This window comes from Oryzias latipes, chromosome 19, assembly GCF_002234675.1.
Source record: "Oryzias latipes chromosome 19, ASM223467v1".
In the NCBI taxonomy this organism is placed as follows: Eukaryota; Metazoa; Chordata; class Actinopteri; order Beloniformes; family Adrianichthyidae; genus Oryzias; species Oryzias latipes.
In genome coordinates this window covers 5,917,056-5,930,720 of record NC_019877.2, presented here as the reverse complement: position 1 = coordinate 5,930,720, position 13,665 = coordinate 5,917,056, and the positions used below count along the sequence as shown (strand labels likewise).

General features: G+C 40.0%; 1 protein-coding gene across 3 annotated transcripts in view; it reads right to left on the bottom strand.

The window, feature by feature from the left end:
- Nucleotides 1-13,665, bottom strand: part of LOC101163116 (pro-neuregulin-3, membrane-bound isoform) — a 255,441-nt gene that overhangs the window by 126,008 nt on the left and 115,768 nt on the right. The window lies entirely within an intron of this gene.

The window sequence follows — 13,665 nt, the reverse complement described above, 5'->3', positions numbered from 1 at the left end:
TCTTCCAACCTGCCAGGTTATTTCCCTTTCCATGTGGCCTCGCCCTTGTTCCTGTGAACGCTGTCTGTGGCCTAGCCTCCTGCCTTCACCCCCAGTCTGTCTCCTTTGGTTCTTGTTCCTGTGGTGAAGCTAATAAACATCACTTATCTGACACATTCAGTCTGACTCTGCTCTGGGATCCGTCTACACGCCGTGACAAGAAACCTTAATCTGAAATGGTAAAAAAAAGCACACATTGTAAACTTTAAGGAGATATTAGAGTAAAAAGCATGTCAATTTGAATACATATTGTGAACTTAAAAAAATACACCTAAAACTGTTAGAAAATTAAAAAAAAAAGGTTTTTTGTAACAGGTACTGTTTTGTATTTATGTTTTTTGTGTATTTTTTCGCTCTTCTTCTTCTTCTTCACTTTCCGTATTCAATTTACAATTTCTATTCAGATGTTGGTTTTCGGTGTTGAGCCTAATTTCACGTGGATGTCAGACCAGGATGTGGTTGTAAGAGGTTATGGTGACATCGTTTCCACTCCAGCATCTGTGTCATCACTCCTCTGATCTAGTAAGGTAGTAAAACCCTCGCAAAGCATTGTCTGACTTTTAAAGTCCCACCCTGAACATTTTTTGATCTTTTTTAAAATATTTCCCAGTTGCCTTTTAATAATGCAGCTTTTAACCAAAACCAAAAAAACCTGTATCGTTTTTGCAGAGCGGCAAGAGTTCATTAGGAAATAGCTTCTTACTTGCTGGCACAGAGCAAGTCTTCCTCTCCTTCCCATCATCCATCTGTCTTCACTCCTTCCCATAACTTCCAGTCCCCCACGCCCCCATAACTAACATTACTGTTGTAACAAAAAAGGCGAACTCAGGCCAACTCAGACGAGGTAAAAAATGTACATGGGTCTAGCGTTCTACAAGTCGATGCATTAGAATGAAGCAAAGCAGCTTGGTGTAGTCGTCATAGCTACAGGCTTTTTCCAACAAATTTTGAATAAAAAACCCTCAGAAATGCACTTTTAAGGCTTAAGTTTCCTATTCTATATCCTCCATCATGAGGTAAAATGCCATATCAAAAACATATAAAACACCAGAAACACAATTTATATTGAAGTGGGATTTTCAGTCAAAGGGTCTTCAAGGGGTAGTTTGGCCTCTCTGGGTGGGTGGAGACCTCCTGCCCCAAGTGGAGAAGTTTAGATATATTGGAGTCTTGTTCACGAGTGAGGGAAGATCGGAGCGCGAGATCGACAGGCGGATTGGTGCGGCGTCCGCCATTATGCGGTAGCTTTACCGGTCCATTATAGCGAAGAGAGAGCTAAAAGAGAGCCAAAAGCAAAGCTCTCAATTCACTGGTCGATCTTCGGTCCAATACTCACCTATGGTCATGAGCTCTGGGTCATGACTGAAAGAACAAGGTCCTGAATACAAGCGGCTGAAATGAGCTTTCTCTGTAGGGTGGCTGGGTGCTCCCTTAGAGACAGGGGAGAAGCTTGGTCACCCGCGGAGGGCTCGGAGTAGACCCGCTGCTCCTCCAAATCAACAGGAGCCAGTTGAGGTGGCTGTGGCATCTGCTTCAGATACCTTTTGTACGCCTCCCTGGTGTTCTGGGCAAGTCTCACTGGCTAAAAGCCGCAGGAAAGACCTAGGACACACTGGAGAGACTAAGTCTCTCGTCTGGCCTAGGAACGTCTCAGTCCCCCCAGAGGAGCTGGGGGAAGTGGTCAGGGAGAGGGGAGGCTGGGCATCTTTGCTTTGACTGGTGCCTCCATGACCCGGTCCCGGATAAGCAGAAGAAGATGGATGGATGGATGGATGGATGGATGGGTCTTCTTTTGCAAAGACTAATTTCTATGCCTAAAAACTTTTCAAATATGTTTGCTTGTTGCAGTTAGCAGTTGGTCAAAACAGCTGCTTCAAAATGTAGCGAATGTATTTCAGATGCGTGAACAAGACACATTTCTTGTCATAAATCAAGTGTAAGCAAGTGTAGACAGATGTGGTGTTCAACTAAAAAGAAAAAAAAAACTTCTCTTGAAAAAGTTATGAATCTTTATTCCCTTTTTTTAGGCTTTGACAACCAAAAAAAAAGTCCTAAGTTAAGGTGTCCAACCTGAAGAGGAAGTCAGGGAAGATGGGAAGAATCTGTTCCCCGCCTCAGTGTCCAGGTCTTTTTGTTTATGGTTATTGATCATTGGATCTTTGGATCTCAACATAAGACCCAAAAGATGAAGGGAGATCAGCGAAAACACCTGCAGGAATCTCCCTGTCAGGGAAGATACTGTTTGGCCAGCGCCATAGCAGCTTATCTCAACGCATTGGACACGTACAGGTTTTATCTGTTGCGCAGATTTTATTTACCGGCCACTTGTGTGTGGTGAGTCTGAAAGTAGGTTTTCACTCACTCAACGGAAAATATGTTGTATTATTAATTCTGCAAATTCCCAGAGTGGGGTGTTCGGAAGGTTATCTATTCCAAGATGTGACTTTAATAATAGAAAGTAGAACACAGTGTCCGCTGTGGTGTGCACGTCCCCTGCAATTATTGTCATTGCCTTTACAGTCCTTCATATCTCCAATTCAGAAAGCAGCAGCGTTAGAGTGCGTTACACAACAGCTGATGTTGGAGATAACTGCCATTGGGTTCAGTAGAATCAGCTACGTCATCATAATGGACCAAAACTTTGCACTTTTTTGAGGATAGTGAGGTAAATACTCCAAATCAAGCCCCTGAAAACAAGGTCAAGCGGAAAATTTCCTCAGCAGTACAATCATGGGAAGTTTTATCAGAGCTAAAACATGGTGGAAATGATTGGACAGAAGCATTTTAGCTGTTGCTGACATGAAACAATGGTAAAGTCATGTTGCGACTAAAAAAGCAGAAATTGAAGTCTGTGACAATGGGCACCCGTGAATTTAGCTCCCATTTTCTGGAGTCAGGCTTGGCTTTCTTAGAAAACACCACTTAAAATGTACAACAGAATCCTTTTAAGCCTTCATGTTAGAACACAAAACCTACATACAGTAGTACGACAATAACGGCAATACCAATCCAAGTTTAGGTGAAATGTATCATTAACAAGGACATTTTTGGAAAAGTATTGTACAAAACAATATTTAAGAAAAACAGTTTACTTTGAAGGGCAAAACATAGATTTTTCGGTTGTTGACTGTATATGAAAACTGGACTAAATAAAGCTTCTATTGAGAACAAACAGCTATGACTAAGTCATTCTATTTGTTAGAATTACCATTCTTGCTCTACTATCTTTTTTAATATGTTCTTGCTAACCCTTTTTTTAAATTGTCGTTATTTGTCTTTATTGCAAGTTATTCAAGTTTTAAACTGGCCAATTAGAAGCCTCAATGAAAGTATGTGGCGCCCACCCAATTGTCATTCTGGAGTTGTAGTCATGATTTAAAGTAGTTCTGTTTGTTAAAAAATTTCTTTTGTTAAAATCTTTTACTAGAAGTTTTTTGCATGGAGCTCCAAACTAGCCTGGTTTGTTTCTTATTGCGTGTCAAAAATGGGTTTGCTGGTTGCATTTTGTTACCGTATTTAAGTTTATGTTTCAATGATGTGATAATAGTTAAATAATAGTTAAATAAACTTGTTTTTAACCCCTTCTCACATGACTCTAAATTAAGAGGAATAATGCACGTGTCACATGACTGAGTAAAATGATGGTTAAATCCATTGTTGAAACTGAAGCAAAAACAGTTGTTTAAAATAATTGTGTGTTTTGTTGTTCAAGCACCAAATTTGGCATGGATCTATCATATCTCTCTCATGTACCCTCATATCTCCTTGAGTTTCAGTTAAAACGTCTTTGAGTCATGTTACTTGGTTACCCCTCCATTAAAAGTCTGTCATTCTTTAAAACCAGGCTTCCCTCCTTCATACTGAATTGAAAAGACCTCCAAACAAACAAACAGTCTGGACTGACTGACTCTCAAAAGTCTGCAGAAACTTGTTCATATGTTTACAGATTACTTCCACTGTCTTGTACTGTTGCTTCATCAAATCTCATCCCTATATGTTTGTCCTTGAGCAATACGGGCTGTCAATTTGTTATGGGTTTGCATTTCATCACTATGACAGCTGGGAAATGGTGGGGGGAAAAAAGAGAGGAGAAGTTCCCCGGCATAACAAGCACAACTCTGCCACTTTTTGAATGAGTGGCTGTCAAGTGGGATCCATCTAAGAATGTAGCATTTATTTAAACATTCCCTGTCAGGAATTTTGCAGGTGATGCAGCTGTTTTTTTTTTTTTACATATAACAGAACAGAGGAGTGGGAAGTTTGACCTTTCTTGTTGACGGATGCTAATCAGATCAGTTTATAACCTTAAGCAATCAAAACCATTTTTTAGGAACATATATTATTTAACCAGGAATAAACTCATTTTGCCTTCAAATTATATAATTGTATTGGAAGCCAGGGTTGGATATAGGGAAAGGGGAAAGCGGGGGTCAATGCCCCTATAAATGCCGTACTTGCCCCCCGAAATTTGATGGCTAAAAATTAAGTCGGCTAAAAAAATAACAAAATATCTCATTAATAATTGCTCATTCCAAGCCCGTTAAAACACAAACTGTACAAGACGTGTCTGATAGATCAAAGAGAAAGATAAATATATGGATGAACTGATATGATGATGGCATGTTTTTTAAGGGGCTTGGGCCACACCCACACTTGACCCCTCTGACATTGTACCTGCAACCCATAATAAAGCGGAGAAATGATCTGTCTCTTGCTTTAAGGTTCTATTAGGAAGTGGTGTCCCAAATAATAATTCATTACAAACATACAATATGCTTTAAAATCAATTTATAAAGGGTTTTATTGTGTCGTTTTTTCAAAATAAAACACTGCAACCTTGACGCAAGCTGGGCATCTGTTAGGTAGAGAAAAAAAAATAAGAATGTGCTAACAAATGGTAGCTGCAGTGGGAGCATGATTCATTCTGGGCTCTTTGAAATCATTTTCACGTTTACCCCCCTCCTCCTACATCCACCCCGTTGCACAAAGGCAAGCCAGATTGCTGATTCCCCGCTAACTTTCAAGGAATCTGCCGGCTGGGGATCACAGAGTCAGATGATGCTTAAAAGATGAGAGTTGTCTAGAAGGAATACCAAGACTCAAGCTTTCAATCAATATCTTTAAGTTTCACACCTTATTTCTCTTTGTCCTCAATTTCACCTTCCTTTTTTTTAGAGCATTTATCATAAGAGGATTTGTTTGTATCGCAGGCAACTTCAACCAAGTGAAAATCCCATGAGCTGAAATGAACTAAAAGTCCTTTATTCAAATAAGGTTAAATGTGTTCTGACATTCAAGGGAAGGAGAGTTATGATAAGGAATAATAATAATAAAAAATCCTTCTTTCCCTGAATAAACAGCCAGGAACTCAAAGATCTATGTTTTTGCCCTGCAAGTGCAAAAAAGAGCTGATGAAAGTGCAGAGAAAGTGGGACAGTTTCTGCAGCCAGATTTAAAGCAGCGCAGCGGGTATCAAAGGTTTAGCACCGACTCTTGATCCATTTCCGGATGACACAACTGAAACCGAGATCTAAAACCTCCTTTTTTTTCTCTAACACATTGGCCAAAAAAAGGCAGATTTATACGTTATTGTCCTTTCAGAAACATATTTGACAAGGAACAAAGCATGCAAGCGGAAAAATGATCCCGTCTCCAGCAGTTAGATGGCAACAATATGCATTTTATACATTGTTATGCATCTCTCTTCTGTGGTCTGTGATTTTCTTAAATGGCCTAAACTGAGGCAGTGTAATTAGTAATTGTGCTGGTGTTATTGTTAGTGAAATCTAACACTTATGTTGTTCGGTCTTGCATTTCCTTTGAGCTTTAGACCCATCATTTCGGGCACATGTTAATGATGAAGTGGCTGAAAGCTGTGATTGTGAAATCTGGAAATATGCTTTAATAATATTGCTAAAGAAATGGTGTCATGGTGGGCCCGGAAATGTAAAATGGGATGGGGATGCAATAAGAAACAGGCTACTTTTTCCCGTAGACAAAGCATTTTACAACACAGACAGCACAACAGGCGATTCAGTTTACAGCAGAGGCATTTTCCTTCCATGGCTTCTTTCTAATGTGCTTATTAGTGTTCTTGTGCTGAGCCTTATCTCTCAGGAGACTGTGGTTTGGAGAGAACCGTCTGTGTTTACTGCAGCGCACTTCAAAGAGTGCCTCTCTATGTATAGAGAAAGTCCTAAGAGAGCTTCCTGATTGGTTACCCATCATGCACCACTGCTTTTTGGACAGAATCAGAGACATACAAAATGCAACGAGTATGGACTGCACATAGACCCTTTCCCTGGTTAGGAAGTGACAAGAACTCTTTGAGTGTTTTACTTTATTGCTGGGATATAACTCATTTTTCAGGCTTTGGTGGAAAAATAATGCTCAAATACAAAAAAACATTCTGTTGGGTCTCAATTCAAAGTGTCTGGGAGGTTCAAATCTTTAGAAATGTAAACGTTTTTAACAATAAAGTGCCTCTAAAAATGTATAGAAACTATTTCTTTTTAGCTAAAGCTTAATTAAAGCTTCACTTCATTCTTTCAAAGGCAGCTCAAAGTCTGAGAAAACACATTTATTAAGGAACTTATAACTGCATTATTTGATTCTTTATTCTGCACAATGCAAAGGCTGCAATGCGTCATAAAAATGTAATTCATTTTAGTAGTTGACATAAAACAAGTTTAAAAAGTCATAAACATAACAAAGGATCTGCTTTTCAAAAAGGTGCCATCCCTTCTGACAGGTCTTTAAATAAAAGGCTGTCAGTCTGGCGCAGCCACCATGAGACGCAGACTTTGGTTGATTACTTCTCACAACAATTCTTTGATTCAGTTAAGACACCTGTCAAACAGGTACATCACTGTTCTTAACTGAAGCCAATGCAAATTTTTGTTACATAAATATTCAAAGTTAGTTTTTTTCTGCTAAAAGAATGACATTAAAGACCCACTCCAATGAAAATGGTGTTTTAGGTGTTTTTAACTTGCATCTTTACTCATGATGGAGGATGAGAGTTAAAGTTGCATTTCTTTTTTTTTTTTTTGTTCAAGTCGTTGTGACTCGGGAGCAGATGAAAAAAAAAAGAAGCTATTATTCACCATTTTTAATGTTAGACTGGTGGTGTGAGGGGCTGTAAACTAGCAGGAGAGGGTGTAAACAAAGGGATGATGGGAAGTTAGGCCACCCCCCCCCTCCCCCACGCCCGCTGACAGTTCCATCCACAACTCAACCTACAACTATGCCTTAGAAAAACAAAAAGTTTATGTTTTTATTTAGCCTAAAGACTCATAAATGTAAAAAGTCATAAATTAAATCATGATTAAAAGACCACTGGGAATCCTTTTGGAATAGCTAAAAACCTAATTGGAGTGGAACTTTAAGTCATGAACATTCGGTGATTATGTCTCTTATTTCATGATGTGACCCTCTGCAGGCGTTAGAGCTTTAGCAGCAGAGGAAAGGGCTTATTCTAGTTAATAAATGAGTTGTCACACTTCAGAAATGTCTCTGATGCAGCACCATCTTTACAGCCGCTAAAGCCATACAGGATGACATGAGAGCTGGAGCCAATCCCAGCTGTTATCACACAAAGATGGAGCAGGTTTTCACTCCATTAAAGGCCTAGAAAGTCAGCGGGAGCAAAAAAATAACTGGATTAACAAAGTTTTTCTTTCTTTTTTCTTTGCTCACAGGAATCGAGTCTATTTTCTTTTACCAGCTGCCAACTGATCAGATAAAGCCTCTCCATCTGTGCAAATGTATACGTTAAGGTGACTTTTCCTGTGTCAAATATGCAAATAGGTCCATTCCAGTCACACTATAGTGACAAAATGCAAAGGATTCATGCAGACATGACACCTAAATACTCAGTCGCCACTAGATTAATGGAAAGCAGGCTATGTCTGAAAAGAGCTTAAGTAGTGTGAACAACAAGCATAATGATTAAAGAAATTATAATGCAGAACTGCGACAACAATGCATAAATTATCCAGAACGATAAAGCAGAGCATACCTACGGAAGGGTTCTACTTCCTTTAGCTTGGAGGATCTATTACTGGAGGAAATTGTCACAAAGTATAGCAAACCTATGGTTTCATGCGTGAGGCGGAACCTCCTATGGGTTGTTTTTGTCAGTGTTGTTTTCCTGGACGAGCAAATATCCCATAGAAAATGCATTCCTCTGGGTTTCTTGCACGCTCGCCGTGCTGCAAAGCTTTAGGAACCCCTCTGTCCCAGACGGAACAAATAGTAGTCGATCAGCGGAGTAGAAGGGTAAAAGTGGCTGTTGCTGGCAAGGTAGGGGGAAAGTGTGGCCATGACAGACCAGTGAGACCTGTCACTGTGAGGATTGTGTGCTTTAGTTTGGTTTAGGTGGTGTTTTTGGTCACATTTTGAGTTTTCCCCCGTCACAGTCCCCACAGGTTCATGTTGATCACCCACAGATGTTTTCATTTAAGTTAATTGCCCTCAGTCTATTTGATTGTTTTGTTTTTAGTTGGTCATTGTCAGGTCATCTTTTCTGTTTTGCCTTTTCTGTTTCGTTCCTCCATGTGGTTTGTCATGTTCTCGTTTATCTGTGACACTCACAGCTCCTGTGTTTCTCCTTCACCTTATCCAGTTTTGCATTCTTTCTTTACACAGAATGCTATTTCACAATAAGATGTTCATAAGTGGGGAGAACAGCTTTTCTTCAAGGTCAACTAAGATACCCTTGAGTCAAGTAATTATGTAGCATAATTAATGAAATGACTAAGACCTATTATACTTAGTTTCCATGGTGACAAGGCCAAAGCACAGGGTTAATAACATAGATCCAACAAAACCTTAAAACAGGGCTGCCTACATCTTGCTCTGTAGATCTTATACTCTGCTTGTTTTCAAGTAATCTTCTCCTTGATTGCTGCTGATTAGAGGAACTGTAATTGACTGAACATACTTAATCAAGAGTGGTGGATCTCCAGAACCAGGGTTGAGCATCCCAAATAGATAGTTCTGTAATAATGCACATTATCTTCCTCCCTGAGTTGAATTTTTACCACAGGAAAGATGGCCACTGGAAACACAACAAATCAGGCCCTCAAATTTGAAACCTCTCTTTCTCTGAGTGAAGAAACTACTCATAAAGTGTCCAGGACCACCACCACCCCCCACCCTCCTAGCCCACGCACAGCCAAGATTCTTCACTCTGAGTCCAAATTACTTGTACTGCGCTTTTGCAGGAGGCTCAGGTTGCTTGTTGTGTGATGTGCTGGAGCTGCAAGGTGTCTGCACTGTCAGACACAGCCTGCATGTACAATAGCTGAGGTTGTGTAAACATCAGGGGAGATAGGACTGCTATGTGGAGAGGATTCTGAAGAAACTTTGCTTAAAAAAAATAAAATCCATCAACTTGATCCACAAGCCATCTGCAAAATAACAAGCTTGCAGCACTGGAGCTATGCAAATCAAAGCCTTGCATTCATAAACGAATCCGTTTTTTTTTATGAGCCCCAGAAATCAAACCTTTGTCAGAGCCTCAGACACTTTATTGGATCTTTTCAATAATAATTTGCAACCTCCGTTGCAGATTTCTTTGTCTCTGTGGGCAAAATGCCCAAAAAAAAAAAAAAAAACGTGTTTCAGCATAGCAACTCCTCCACTTCTGGCCTGCAGAACCTCCTGTAGAAGCTTCTGAATGCAATCTGCCAAATGTTATTGACTTCTGTGTAAGACTACGATCAGTAATGATGTTTATAGACAGTCCAATATTATTAGATCCAATTTCTTGCGCACTAATTTATCTTCACAACCCACATGCTTTAATATGGAACCCGACAGTTAATTTATCCTGATTCATTGATTGTAATTCGTGGTGTAATTAACATAATGTGCCACCAAGAGGGACAAAATAATGTTACTGCTTATGATCTCATGAAATGAAACAAACATGCAATTTATGCTGTTGTTTCGATCGCCTATTATCTGGGTCTTTTAGTAATGCGCTGCCATCTTTCTTTATTTAGTGGCAGGATTGTACGTTTCTGAGTGCCCATGTTACTGGAAATGGCCCGTGTTACAGCACTATGGTGCTCACATCAGATTACCTAAAGTACCAGGATAGAGCCATTCGTGGACAAACAATAATTTACCCATGTAGCAATGCATAGAGCTATTACATATGGGACGAGTGGATCTTCCATTTATTAAATATGAAGAGGAGACACTTAAATATCATGATCTCCAAATAATAGAATTACTAGCACAGAGATCAACATAAACCATTGATGGATGGATGGATGAATGGATAGATGGATAGATGGATAGATAGATGGATAGACAGACAGACAGACAGAGACAGACAGACAGACAGACAGATAGGAAAATGTTTGGAGACATTCTTATTTGACTTTGGTTGAGGTTTTTTTAACCCTTTGATGCCTGAATTTATATCCAAGTATATATATAAAAACTATATAAAAAATTAAAAAAAAATCTTGTTTTGTTGTTTTTCTTTAAAGGTGATGCTAAATTAAAGACACACTCTGTATAAATTAGTGTTTTTGGTGTTTTTACCATGCTCTTGTGGCCTTTTTCTGATGATGGAGGACTTATATAAAGAAAATTAAGATTAAAATTGGATTTCTTTAATCAAATTGGTATGATTTAGGAGCCTATGAAAAAGGTCTCATGAAAAAAAAGCTTATTTGTTATGTAGAAAATACAACAGACACAAGCTCCACCCTATTCTGATGCATCCACTTGTGGACAACTATATTCATGTACAACTGTATTGCTGAATACCTCCAATATTGTTCACCATTTTTTGTTACACCAGTAATGTTCGAGTGGGGGTGTGAGGGGCTGTATTCTATCTGGAGAGCGTGTAAATCAGGGGTGGCGAACACGCGGCTCTTGAGCCGCATGCGGCACTCGGCCAATAAGCACGCAGCTCTTTGTTCTCATCGTATTGTGCCGACCCGGGGATTAGCCCCCCTTCAGCCACTGAGACTCATCGTAAGTGGGGAATCTTGGGAGTAAAACCATGAGTGAGGGGGCTATGAGCAGAATTCAGGTCCATGCTGTTTGGGTATTTGTTTGTGTTTAAATAAATGTGATTAACAACTGGAAGGGTGGGGCACAGACAGCTCGGCAACACAGTCAGTGAATAAGCAGCTCATTGCTTGTTTCCCCGCTACAGTAATGAACAAGCCGAGTCATTACTATGTTTTCATATTTCATTAATTATCAGCTTATCATGCTAAAAATCAATCATTAAATAATAAAAAAAATATGATTTTTTTTAACCGAAGGTAAAAATTAATTTTTGCTACACACATCTGAAATGCAATGTATCTATTGTGTTTATTGTGAATATGAATTATTCAGATATTTGTTAGTGTTATGGTCATTGAAAGAGGAATGTTGAGATACAAAGAATTACCAGTTAAATACTATAAGATAAGTGGTGAAATATTCAGTTTTTAACATCATAAATCTGACTTCAGAGGAGTCAGTGGCTCACCAGCATCAACCTCACTGCACAGTGAGTAGTTGTGTGTGTCAAGAAAGGCAGAGAAAAGAGTGAGAGAGAGGTAGTGTGTGTGTGTGTGTGTGTGTGTATGAGATGAGAGAGAGATGCCTGTGTGTGTGGAAAGGGTATCTGACCTCCAGGGTTAACTGTGTTAACTCTGGCTAAGCTGCATTTGATGTGTGTATTGAGGGTGGACACTTTCCTTGAAATAAACACAAGTACAAATTGCGTGTTTGTGTGTGCACGTCTTGGAAGGTCAGTGTGTGGTGTGGCTCTTTGACTCTCACAGTGAAAAAATTCGGCTCTTGGTCAAACTTGTTCGCCACCCCTGGTGTAAATGGAGAGCAATGGGGAGGGGAAGGGGGGCGGGATTGCTTTGTGCCAATGGTCCCGCCTACAACTCAGAGGTGAACTCTGCATAATATATGACCTAAAACATGAAACAGTTTTTTTTTTTATTTTGGCTAGACACGGCATAATTGTAATCAAAAGACCAGAACTTTGAAAATTGATCGAAAGATGATCGTGTGGATCTTTAGGAAAAAGCTGACTTTTCTGGATTTAATGGTTTGTTTTGAATTGACGACATACAGCAGTATGGGGTTTTACTACTGACCCTTCTGAAGAAATGAAAGCATCTATCCTGTGTGCTTCTGAGGGATTCTAAGTGTGTGCGTAGTGTGCATCAATCCAAATATTTACTTCCGCAAAGCATCTTGTATTCCTCCAAAACAATTTATTAGAACTGTCAACAAACACTCATCAGTCCTTGCGTATCTGGCGTGCATGTTAATGTGGGGATAACTGTTACCACGCCGCTGATAGCAGACTCAGTCCTGTGCTGGCAGGGCCCGGCTCCATCTGGTTGAATTTAAAAAGATAGCATAAAATATTAATCCTGAGGGGTTCTCGCGGATTGTGCTGTGCCGGCAAACTGGCAGATAGATTGAGAAGTGCAGTTAGATGAATCCTTGATTGTGTCATTATTTGCTTACTTAAACCTCCAAACTGACAAGATGAAGCTAGAAAAAGCATAGCATGTGACATTTAGCAAAAGGTTTTATGAGGAGAAGCTACTTTGGAAGGCACACCGTCCGAAATGTAATTTATTGGTGTTTTATTTCTTATCTCAAAGGTGTGTGGTTGATCATTCGATCAACCATCCAATCAAGATGATCTCTGACCAGCTTTTGATCTACTTAAAAGCATTCCCAGTGGGGTTTTAATTATGGCTATGCCGTTTTTAGACAAAATGTAAAAAGAAAAAAGAAAAAAGTGTGCTTTCTAGGACATAGTTTCTGCAGAGTAACAGTCGTTTATTAGAATTTCACACAGTTCCTTCCCTGTTCCTCAACCTCCTTGCAGGAGCTCAGGGATGCAGAGGAAATGCAACATCAAGATGCATCCAAATCTCGGCGTGGAATAGGAATAGGAGGGGAGGAGCCGAGTAATACGTGGACCAGAGTGGCTTCCTGTCAGTGCAGTTGATTAAAATTCCTGAGACTGAGAATGCAGGGTGTGATGTACGACTAGCAGGTGGTGTGGGTTTAATATGCATGAGCAGACAGCTACTGCATCTGCAGATTGGCAGTCACTGAGCTCTCCTGTCCACTCTCCTGGCAGCTCTTTGGGTATGTGTAGCCACTGAGGGCATGCATGAGCATAGCAGGGAGGGGGGTTGGTCTAAGCACCCTATGACAGTCTGTCTGTTCTTGTCCTGAATTGGAGCCAACTGGGTTTTTCCACGACCGATGTCCATCTTGAGAAAAACGGTCTTGTTTTTCCTCCCTGCGTCTTGCGAGAAATACCCATTTTCAAAGCCCGTGCTCCTGGGATAGTTACTGTGGCTCTTGATCTGCTCATAGTAGCCAAATGCAAGGGAGAAGAAGGCATTATTTTTCTGTTGTGTATTTATTTATTGATTTCATACACAGAGCAGGAAACAGCTTAAGGGAGAGGGACAGCAGGAGGCAATAAAAAATTGACCCAAGATGCGAGGCGCAGGAACTCACTGGAAAGTGAAATGAGATTAACCTCTGCATAATCCAAACTGGTGATCCTCTTGATATGGAAAAAAGCCAAGTGACATTTCAAGATTTAGGGGAGAA